The sequence below is a fragment of the Ranitomeya variabilis genome, chromosome 5, assembly GCF_051348905.1.
Source record: "Ranitomeya variabilis isolate aRanVar5 chromosome 5, aRanVar5.hap1, whole genome shotgun sequence".
In the NCBI taxonomy this organism is placed as follows: Eukaryota; Metazoa; Chordata; class Amphibia; order Anura; family Dendrobatidae; genus Ranitomeya; species Ranitomeya variabilis.
Window position 1 is genome coordinate 249,037,943 of NC_135236.1, and position 12,123 is coordinate 249,050,065.

Genomic DNA, 12,123 nt, shown 5'->3' on the forward strand with positions numbered 1-12,123 from the left:
ACCAGATCTCTGGTGCCAAAAATTCCCGGGTGACCTGCCAACACCGAGGAATGAACCTCGGAAATGACTCTGCTGGTCCACTTATCCGGGACAAACAGTCTGTCAGGTGGACAAGACTCAGGCCTATCAGCCTGAAATCTCTGCAACACACGTCGCAGATCCGGAGAAATAGCTGACAAGATAACTCCATCTTTAAGAATACCAACAGGATCAGCGACTCCAGGAGCATCAGGCACAAAGCTCCTAGAAAGAGCATCGGCCTTCACATTCTTTGAACCTGGTAAATACGAGACAACAAAATCAAAGCGGGAGAAAAACAATGACCAGCGGGCCTGTCTCGGATTAAGGCGTTTAGCAGACTCGAGATACATCAGATTTTTGTGATCAGTCAAGACCACCACACGATGCTTAGCACCCTCGAGCCAATGACGCCACTCCTCAAATGCCCATTTCATGGCCAACAACTCCCGATTGCCCACATCATAATTTCGCTCGGCAGGCGAAAACTTCCTAGAGAAAAAGGCACAAGGTTTCATAACAGAGCAACCAGGGCCTCTCTGCGACAAAACGGCCCCTGCTCCAATCTCTGAAGCATCCACCTCAACCTGAAAGGGAAGTGAGACATCGGGCTGGCACAAAACAGGCGCCGAAGTAAACCGGCGTTTCAACTCCTGGAAAGCCTCCACGGCAGCAGGAGCCCAGTTAGCTACATCGGAGCCCTTCTTGGTCATATCCGTCAAAGGTTTCACAATGCTAGAAAAATTAGCGATAAAACGACGGTAGAAGTTAGCGAAACCCAAGAACTTCTGTAGACTCTTAACTGACGAGGGCTGAGTCCAATCAAGAATAGCTCGGACCTTGACTGGGTCCATCTCCACAGCAGAAGGGGAAAAAATGAACCCCAAAAAGGGAACCTTCTGTACACCAAAGAGACACTTTGAGCCCTTGACAAACAAAGAATTTTCACGCAAAATTTTAAAGACCAACCTGACCTGCTCCACATGCGAATCCCAATTATCAGAAAAAACCAAAATATCATCCAGATAAACAATCAAAAATTTATCCAGATACTTCCGGAAAATGTCATGCATAAAGGACTGAAAAACTGAAGGCGCATTGGAGAGCCCAAAAGGCATCACCAAGTACTCAAAATGACCTTCGGGCGTATTGAATGCGGTTTTCCATTCATCACCTTGCTTAATGCGCACAAGGTTGTACGCACCACGAAGGTCTATCTTGGTGAACCACTTGGCACCTTTAATCCGGGCAAACAAGTCAGACAACAGCGGTAAAGGATACTGAAATTTGACAGTGATCTTATTTAAAAGCCGATAATCAATACAAGGTCTCAAAGATCCGTCCTTTTTTGCCACAAAAAAGAATCCCGCACCAAGAGGGGAAGAAGACGGACGAATATGTCCTTTCTCTAGAGACTCCTTGATATATGAACGCATAGCGGTATGTTCAGGTACCGACAGATTAAACAGTCTTCCCTTAGGAAATTTACTGCCTGGGATCAAATCTATAGCACAGTCACAGTCCCTATGAGGAGGCAGTGCACTGGACTCAGACTCACTGAAGACATCCTGATAATCAGACAAATACTCCGGAACTTCCGAAGGCGTAGAAGAAGCAATAGACACAGGCAGGGAATCCCCATGAATACCACGACAGCCCCAACTTGAGACTGACATAGCCTTCCAGTCCAGGACTGGATTATGGGTCTGTAACCATGGCAGCCCTAAAACAACCAAATCATGCATTTTATGTAAAACCAGGAAACGTATCACCTCGCGGTGTTCAGGAGTCATGCACATGGTAACCTGTGTCCAATACTGCGGTTTATTTGCTGCCAATGGCGTAGCATCAATACCCCTAAGAGGAATAGGATTTTCTAATGGTTCAAGAGTAAAACCACAGTGCTTAGCAAATGACAGATCCATAAGACTCAGGGCAGCACCTGAATCTACAAACGCCATGACAGGAAAAGACGACAGTGAGCAAATCAAAGTTACAGACAGAATAAATTTAGGTTGCAAATTACCAACGGTGACAGGACTAACAACCTTAGCTATACGTTTAGAGCATGCTGAGATAATATGTGTAGAATCACCACAGTAGTAGCACAAGCCATTCCGGCGTCTATGAATTTTCCGCTCATTTCTAGTCAGGATTCTATCACATTGCATTAAATCAGGTGTCTGTTCAGACAACACCATGAGGGAATTTGCGATTTTTCTATCACATTGCACCGAATTAGGTGTCTGTTCAGACAACACCATGAGGGAATTTGCGGTTTTGCGCTCCCGCAACCGCCGGTCAATTTGAATAGCCAGTGCCATAGTATCATTCAGACCTGTGGGAATGGGAAAACCCACCATAACATTCTTAATGGCTTCAGAAAGGCCATTTCTAAAATTAGCGGCCAGTGCACACTCGTTCCAATGTGTCAGCACGGACCATTTCCGAAATTTTTGGCAGTACACTTCAGCCTCGTCCTGCCCCTGAGACATAGCCAGCAAGGCCTTTTCTGCCTGAATCTCAAGATTGGGTTCCTCATAAAGTAAACCGAGCGCCAGAAAAAACGCATTAATATCAGCCAATGCCGGATCTCCTGGTGCCAGCGAAAAAGCCCAATCCTGAGGGTCGCCCCGTAAGAACGAAATAACAATTTTTACTTGCTGAGCAGAGTCTCCAGATGAACAGGGTCTCAGGGACAAAAACAATTTACAATTATTCACAAAATTCCTAAACTTAAACCTGTCTCCGGAAAACAGTTCAGGAATCGGTATTTTAGGTTCTGACCTAGGATTACTGATAACATAGTCTTGTATGCCCTGCACACGAGTAGCCAGCTGGTCCACACTTGTAATCAAGGTCTGGACATTCATGTCTGCAGCAAGCATAGCCACTCTGAGGTAAAGGGGAAGAAGAAAAAAAAAAAAAAAAACTCAGAATCTTCTTTCTTATAATCCCTCTTCTGCAATGCATTAAACATTTAATACTGGCCTGGCAAACTGTTATGACCCCAATGGCGAGGGTCTCAGAGGAACGTGGAAGTCTGCAGAATACAAAAATCCAGCTCATAGGGCAGTGGTAGCTGGGTTGACCATATATCTACTCCTAACGCCAACACTAGAAGTAGCCGGGGATCATTCCTACGTTGATTCTAGATGACACGCTCCAGCCGGAGAATCTAGCTACCCCTAGTAGAGGAAAACAAAAGACCTTTCTTGCCTCCAGAGAAGGGGACCCCAAAGCTGGATAGAAGCCCCCCACAAATAATAACGGTGAGGTAAGAGGAAATGACAAACACAGAAATGAACCAGGTTTAGCACAGAGAGGCCCGCTAACTGATAGCAGAATAAAGAAAGGTAACTTATATGGTCAACAAAAACCCTATCAAAATCCACACTGGAAATTCAAGAACCCCCGAACCGTCTAACGGTCCAGGGGGAGAACACCAGCCCCCTAGAGCTTCCAGCAAAGGTCAGGATATATATTTGGAACAAGCTGGACAAAAATACAAAACCAAAACAAAATAGCAAAAAGCAAAAAGCGGACTTAGCTGATATAACTGGAACCAGGATCAGTAGACAAGAGCACAGCAGACTAGCTCTGATAACTACGTTGCCAGGCATTGAACTGAAGGTCCAGGGAGCTTAAATAGCAACACCCTAAACTAACGACCCAGGTGCGGATAAAAGGAATGACAGAAAAACCAGAGTCAAAAAACTAGTAACCACTAGAGGGAGCAAAAAGTAAATTCACAACAGGAGGCCTTTCGGGAGCTTAAGCGCCGCTTTTCTTCCGCCCCTGTGTTGCGTCAGCCTGATGTTGCTCTTCCTTTTCAGGTTGAGGTCGACGCTTCTGAAATCGGAGCTGGGGCGGTGTTGTCCCAGAGAAGTTCCGACTGCCCCGTGATGAGACCTTGTGCTTTTTTTCCCCGTAAATTTTCGCCCGCCGAGCGGAATTATGATATTGGGAATCGGGAGCTTTTGGCCATGAAGTGGGCTTTTGAGGAGTGGCGTCACTGGCTTGAGGGGGCCAGACATCAGGTGGTGGTATTGACTGACCACAAAAATTTAATTTACCTTGAGTCTGCCAGGCGCCTGAATCCTAGACAGGCGCGCTGGTCGTTGTTTTTCTCTCGGTTTAATTTTGTGGTGTCATACCTACCGGGTTCTAAGAATGTTAAGGCGGATGCCCTTTCTAGGAGTTTTGAGCCTGACTCCCCTGGTAATTCTGAGCCCACAGGTATCCTTAAGGATGGAGTGATATTGTCTGCCGTTTCTCCAGACCTGCGGCGGGCCTTGCAGGAGTTTCAGGCGGATAGACCGGATCGTTGCCCACCTGGTAGACTGTTTGTTCCTGATGATTGGACCAGTAGAGTCATCTCTGAGGTTCATTCTTCTGCGTTGGCAGGTCATCCTGGAATCTTTGGTACCAGGGATTTGGTGGCAAGGTCCTTCTGGTGGCCTTCCCTGTCACGAGATGTGCGAGGCTTTGTGCAGTCTTGTGACGTTTGTGCTCGGGCCAAGCCTTGTTGTTCTCGGGCTAGTGGATTGTTGTTGCCCTTGCCTATTCCGAAGAGGCCTTGGACGCACATCTCGATGGATTTTATTTCGGATCTGCCTGTTTCTCAGAAGATGTCTGTCATCTGGGTGGTGTGTGACCGTTTCTCTAAGATGGTCCATTTGGTTCCCTTGCCTAAGTTGCCTTCTTCTTCCGAGTTGGTTCCTCTGTTTTTTCAAAATGTTGTTCGTTTGCATGGTATTCCGGAGAATATCGTTTCTGACAGAGGGACCCAATTCGTGTCTAGATTTTGGCGGGCATTCTGTGCTAGGATGGGCATAGATTTGTCTTTTTCGTCTGCTTTCCATCCTCAGACTAATGGCCAGACCGAGCGGACTAATCAGACCTTGGAGACATATTTGAGGTGTTTTGTGTCTGCGGATCAGGATGATTGGGTTGCTTTTTTGCCATTGGCGGAGTTCGCCCTCAATAATCGGGCCAGCTCTGCCACCTTGGTGTCCCCGTTTTTCTGTAATTCGGGGTTTCATCCTCGATTTTCCTCCGGTCAGGTGGAATCTTCGGATTGTCCTGGAGTGGATGCTGTGGTGGAGAGGTTGCATCAGATTTGGGGGCAGGTAGTGGACAATTTGAAGTTGTCCCAGGAGAAGACTCAGCTTTTTGCCAACCGCCGTCGTCGTGTTGGTCCTCGGCTTTGTGTTGGGGACTTGGTGTGGTTGTCTTCTCGTTTTGTCCCTATGAGGGTTTCTTCTCCTAAGTTTAAGCCTCGGTTCATCGGCCCGTACAAGATATTGGAGATTCTTAACCCTGTGTCCTTCCGTTTGGACCTCCCTGCATCTTTTTCTATTCATAATGTTTTTCATCGGTCATTATTGCGCAGGTATGAGGTACCGGTTGTGCCTTCCGTTGAGCCTCCTGCTCCGGTGTTGGTTGAGGGTGAGTTGGAGTACGTTGTGGAAAAGATCTTAGACTCCCGTGTTTCCAGACGGAAACTCCAGTATCTGGTCAAATGGAAGGGATACGGTCAGGAGGATAATTCTTGGGTGACTGCCTCTGATGTTCATGCCTCCGATCTTGTCCGTGCCTTTCATAGGGCTCATCCTGATCGCCCTGGTGGTTCTGGTGAGGGTTCGGTGCCCCCTCCTTGAGGGGGGGGGTACTGTTGTGAAATTGGATTCTGGGCTCCCCCGGTGGCCACTGGTGGAATTGAACTTGTGTGCATCATCCTCTCTGTTCACCTGTTCCCATCAGGATGTGGGAGTCTCTATATAACCTTGCTCCTCTGTCAGTTTCATGCCGGTCAACAATGTAATCAGAAGCCTTTCTTTGCATGTTCCTGCTACTAGACAACTCCCAGCTAAGTTGGACTTTTGTCCTTGTTTGTTTTTGCATTTTGTTCCAGTTCACAGCTGCTGTTTCGTTACTGTGTCTGGAAAGCTCTTGTGATCTGAAATTGCCACTCTGGTGTTATGAGTTAATACTAGAGTCTTAAAGTAATTTCTGGATGGTGTTTTGATAGGGTTTTCAGCTGACCATGAAAGTGCCCTTTCTGTCTTCCTGCTATCTAGTAAGCGGACCTCGATTTTGCTAAACCTATTTTCATACTACGTTTGTCATTTCCTCTAAAATCACCGCCAATATATGTGGGGACCTCTGTCTGCCTTTTGGGGAAATTTCTCTAGAGGTGAGCCAGGACTGTATTTTCCTCTGCTAGGATTAGTTAGTCCTCCGGCTGGCGCTGGGCGTCTAGGGATAAAACGTAGGCACGCTACCCGGCCACTGTTAATTGTGCGGCAGGTTTAGTTCATGGTCAGTTTAGATTCCATCTTCCAAGAGCTAGTTCTTATATATGCTGGGCTATGTTCTCTCGCCATTGAGAATCATGACACAGACCATGATAAAAGCTAGGAAACCGGCTTCTTCTCGCATCTATCATAGATGTTGGAAGGCCTTTTTCCGATGGTGCGACAACAACAGCTTGTTCCCTATGGTTTTTTCCCTTCCTTCAGTCCTTGGCTTCCTTCAAGCGGGTCTCGATTCGGGCCTTTCTTTGAGTACTTTAAAGTCTCCGCCCTGTCCATCCTTTTCCAAAGGGACCTAGCTTCCCTTCCACAAGTCAGGAACTTCCTCCAAGGTGTTGCCCACATAGCACCTCCTTATCATTCCCCGGTTGAGCCATGGGATCTCAACCTCCTTCTCAGTGCCTTCCAATGCGCGCCTTTTAAACCAATCCTATCTTGGAAGGTGGCCTTCCTGGTCGCCATCACCTCTATTAGGAGGGTATCTGAGTTAGCGGCATTATCCTGCCGTTCTCCTTTCCTAATTCCACACCAGGATAAAGTAAAGTTGTCCTGCGGCCTGTTCCTTCCTTTCTAAAGAAAGTAGTTTCGGCTTTTCACATCAACAAAGACATCGTCCTTCCTTCCTTGTGCCCTTCCCCGGTCCATCCCTTGGAGAAATCTCTCCACAAACTGGATTTGGTCAGGGCTATCCGAGTCTATCTTATCAGAACTGCTTCTTTTCACCAGTCCGATCCTCTGTTTGTCGTTCCTGAAGGTCGTCGAAAAGGGCTCCCCGCGTCTAAATCCACTATTGCTCATTGGATTTGTTCGGTGGTTCTGGAGGCATACCGCGTTCAGGATAAACAGCCTCCTCCTGGGGTGAGGGCTCACGCTACCCGGGCTGTGGGAGCTTCTTGGGCCGTTCGTCACCAGGCTTCGGCTTTGCAGGTTTGCAAAGCTGCAACCTGGGCGTCCCTTCACACCTTTGTACGGTTCTACTAGGTGCATACTCAGGCTTCTGCGGATGCAGGCCTGGGTAGGAAGATACTGCAGGCGGCGGTTTCCCCCCGGCCGACCTAAGTCTTCTTTTCTCTGACTATTTTTTTACCACCCTTGGGACTGCTTTTGGACGTCCCCCAATGAAGCAAGAAAGAAAGAGGGATTTTTGGTTCTTACCGTAAAATCTCTTTCTTGGAGCCTTCACTGGGGGACAAAGCACCCTCCCTTTATTTTGTACTGTGTTGGCCAACGTGCCGTTGTTTTGGGTTGGTACATAGATTGTGTGCTGTTCAGTTTATTCTGATAGACTTTCAGTCATACATGGACACTTATGTAATGCTAATATCTTAGCTCCCAACCGTCCCTCATTGTGCGGAACTGTCCTGGATTTGATGCTTTGCCCCGCAGTCCTGCACGGGACGCTCTGATCCTGCAGACAGCAGGAAAAGCGAACCGACACGCCCCCTTGTGTTAATCCACGCCCCTGTGTTAAGCCAAGTTCTGGGTCACTTCCCGACTGTGCCATGCATTCGGGGGGGGGGGGAATATGAGCCATGCATTCAGGGGGGGGAATATGAGCCATGCATTCAGGGGGGGAATATGAGCCATGCATACAGGGGGGAGAATATGAGCCATGCATACAGGGGGGGGGGGATATGAGCCATGCATACAGGGGGGGGGGGAATATGAGCCATGCATACGGGGGGGGGAATGTGAGCCATGCATACAGGGGGGATAATATGAGCCATGCATACAGGGGGGGGAATATGAGCCATGCATACAGGAGGGGGAATATTAGCCATGCATACAGGAGGGAGGGATATGAGCCATGTATATGGGATGGGAGGGAGATGAGCCATGCATACAGGAGGGGGTTGTCATTATACAGTATGGAGAACTGTGTGTGGCCATTATACAGTATTGAGCATCATTTGTGGTCGTTATACAGTATGGAGCATCATGTGTGGCCATTATACAGTATGGAGCATCATGTGCGGTCATTATACAATATGGAGCATCATGTGCAGTCATTATACAGTATGGAGCATCATGTGTGGCCATTATACAGTATGGAGCATCATGTGCGGTCATTATACAATATGGAGCATCATGTGCAGTCATTATACAGTATTGAGCATCATGTGTGGCCATTATACAGTATGGAGCATCATGTGTGGTCATTATACAATATGGAGCATCATGTGCGGCCATTTTACAATATGGAGCATCATGTGCAGTCATTATACAGTATGGAGCATCATGTGCGGTCATTATACAGTATGGAGCATCATGTGCGGTCATTATACAGTATGGAGCATCATGTACGGTCATTATACAGTATGGAGCATCATGTGCGGTCATTATACAGTATGGAGCATCATGTGCGGCCATTATACAGTATGGAGCATCATGTGCGGTCATTATACAATATTGAGCATCATGTGCGGCCATTATACAGAATGGAGCATCATGTGCAGTCATTATACAGTATGGAGCACTGTGTGGCCATTATACAGTATTGAGCATCATGTGTGGCCATTATACGGTATGGAGCACTGTGTGGCCATATTTTTTTGTTTAATTATTGTATATGAAACAGTGTGATCAGCAGTGCTAAATGGGTGTGGTTGAGACGTGGATATGGGTGTGACTAATTATGAATGGGTGTGGTCAGAGCCGTGGCCTAAAATTTGCCGCGGCGCGCGTTGTGCGACGCAAACTTTGTCCCTCTTTCCCATCTTCAAAAGTTGGGAGGTATGCTAATATACCTAGTTCTATCATTCATTGTATTTGTTATACTTTGCTGCCATCTACTGGCCGTTGCTGTATTACACTGTAATATTTTGTTATGGTACTTTCCCACAATACCTTTCTGTCATAGCTCCTCCTATCTTTTTCCTTCTCTTCCTGTTTTGTACTCCGTGCCATCTTGGAATACACATGTGCTGCAGAGCTGGAGAAGGATTCTCTTGTTACCTCTAACCTGGAGCTTCTATCATCTCTAACCTGGAGCTTCTATTATCTCTATTTGGTGATTCTATAACAGCTCTAACCTACAGTCCTCACTCTCACCTCATCTCACCAAGGTACTGTAAATAAAACCTGTTGAATTTATCACTGCATCATCCTTCCGGATCACCACGCGCAGCTGATAAGGACTAGGAGCACAGTTAGCGAGTAACGCTGTCTGCCATTGTTTATACAGAGATTCGTGATCACATCCCTCAGATACATCATCCACATATATCGGTGGCAGAATAGATTGAGTTCCTTATACTTACTCCTACGACTGCTTTAGCACCAAATTGAGTTGCATTGTGCATGTCGGAGGGTGTATACTGCCGAGGAGGAGTTAACGTTTCCTTATTTGCATAGTGTCAGTCTGCTAGCTACAGCAGCATACACCCCATGGTTACCTGTGTCCCCTAATGAAGGCTCCAAGGAAGAGATTTTACGGTAAGAACCAATATTCCCTCTTTCCCAAGCGTTGGGACTCCAGCGAACCACAGTGACAGCCATTATCCACAAATGCCGAGAACATGCAACAGTGGTGAATCTTGCCAGGAGTGGCCAGCTGGCCAACCAAAATTACCACAAGAGTGCAGGTCACAAAAGACCCCACAACAACATCCAAAGAATTGCAGGCCTCATTTGTCTCAGTTAAGGTCAGTGTTCATGACTCCACCATAAGAAAGAGACTGGGAAAAAATTACCTGCATTGCAAAGTTCCAAGACAAAAACCACTTCTGAGCAATAAGAACATAAAGGCTCGACTCAGTTTTGCCAGAAAACATCTTGCTGATCCCCAAGACTTTTGGGAGAATAGTCTGTGGACTGACAAGACAAACGTTGAACTTTTTGGAAGGTATATGTCCCACTACATCTGGCACAAAAGTAACACAGCATTTCAGAACAGGAACATCATGTCAACTGTAAAATATGGTGGTGGTAGTCTGATGGTCTTGGGCTGTTTTGCTGCTTTAGGACCTGGAAGACTTGTTGTGGTAAATGGAACCATGAATTCTGCTCAGGGGCGGACACAAGCAGCAATGGGCCTCTTTGCAGGAAATACGTCGGGGGCCCCCTCATGCATGTACACTGTGTATAAAATACCTATAATATCGTATGTGTATACACAGCAGAAAATACACACACTAGCCCATATACACAGCAATATACACACACTAGCACTATATACACGCAGCAGTATACACACACTAACCCTATATACACACAGCAGTATTCACACACACACTAGCCCTATATACACACAGCAGTATACACACTCACCAGCCGTATATAAACAGCAGTATACACACACACACACTAACCCTATATGCACACAGCAGTATACACACACTAGCCCTATATACACACAGTATACACACACTAGCACTATATACACACACCAGTACACACACATACTAGCCCTATATACACACACACTAGACAGATCAACATACATCACATGGAATGTGTACCTACAGTGAGTGCAATTGCAGGGAGCTGGTCCGTCCCAGAGGAACAGGAAATGAGCAGGGGAGACATGGAGCCTGTCTAGACTGTCAGCTCTCAACCCTGTGGACTCCCGGCGGGCCAGCCCTTCTCCTACCTAGACTAGTGATTCCTCCTCACCCCCCCTATTTTCATGTGTGTCCCAGTCCTGCGGATCACTGAGAGATGCTAGGAAGACAGCAGCAGCAGTGAGTCATAAGCAGAGCCGCAGCTTCAGTGACTCACTGAGAGTCCCTCCCCCTCCCTCACTCCTCTATTCCTGCATCTGCCGCCCGTCACCGCGCCTCACCAGTGACAGCCGGACGGCAGCATAATGTATGGTAACAGGTGAGGTCAGGAAGGGGGCCCGTTTGACCGTCATATCACATGCATGCAGCAGAGCGGCCCCCCTGTTTCTCCTGTTAGCAGTAATACTGCCGCCGGCTGTCATTCACCTCATTGCTTTGTATGTCCATCGGGGGCCCCCTCCTGCTCTGGGCCCCGATGCAGTTGCGCCTGTTGAACCGGCGGTATGTCCGCCCCTGATTCTGCTGTCTACCAAAAAATCCTGAAAGAATGTCCAGCCATCTGTTTGTTACCTCAAGCTGAAATGCACTTGGGTTATGCAGCAAGACAATGATCCAAACACACCAGCAAGTCCACCTCTGCATGGCTTAAGTAGGCTAGTAGTGGCCTAGTCAAAGTCCTGACCTCAATCCGCTATCCTGGTATTTCCTGATGAAGGGGGCATGAGACCCCTGAAATGCGTTGAATAAAATCACTGTGAATCAACTATACTCTCCTGAAATTCATCTCAGCGGCAGCGCAGAATTTTAACTACAAATCTCTCTTTGAAGACATTATTTTCTCTGGTCGGTGAAGACCTGTGGATCTGCAGCAGCCGCTATCTACATGCTCTAATCTCATCCTAACCAGGTGAGCAAATTTGGTGTATATTCTCCTCTGTGTAACGTGGATAAGACCCTATTTCGCTCTTTGTCTCCCCATTGTTTTGCAAAAATTCCTTCAGAGCAATATTAAAGACTCAATGCTAGGTATTGTAAACGCTTGATTGCAGTTGTTGCTTCTAAGGGTGGTCCAACCAGTTATTAGGTTTAGTTGACAATCACTTTTTTTCACACAAGGCCCTTGGCTTTGATTTCTTTTTCCCTTAATAATAAAGACCTTCATTTAAAAACTGAATTTTGTGATTACTTGTGTTATATTTGTGTAATATTTGACATGCAAAAGAATAGGACATCAGGAAGGGGCAAATACTTTTTCACACAGCTGTATAAGTTCTCTTATCATCTAA

At 46.8% G+C, this 12,123-nt stretch overlaps 1 protein-coding gene across 5 annotated transcripts in view; it reads left to right on the forward strand.

The window, feature by feature from the left end:
• The window catches only part of AP3B2 (adaptor related protein complex 3 subunit beta 2), a 136,176-nt gene that overhangs the window by 96,228 nt on the left and 27,825 nt on the right, over positions 1 to 12,123 (forward strand). Inside the window, exon 1 of one of the 5 annotated variants that reach the window (XM_077263992.1) lies at positions 11,645 to 11,744. The exons of the other annotated variants lie outside the window; for them this stretch is intronic. The gene's annotated coding sequence lies outside the window, so the exon portion shown is untranslated. Of the gene's footprint in view, positions 1 to 11,644; positions 11,745 to 12,123 lie in introns of those variants that run through there. 5 annotated transcript variants of the gene reach the window in all.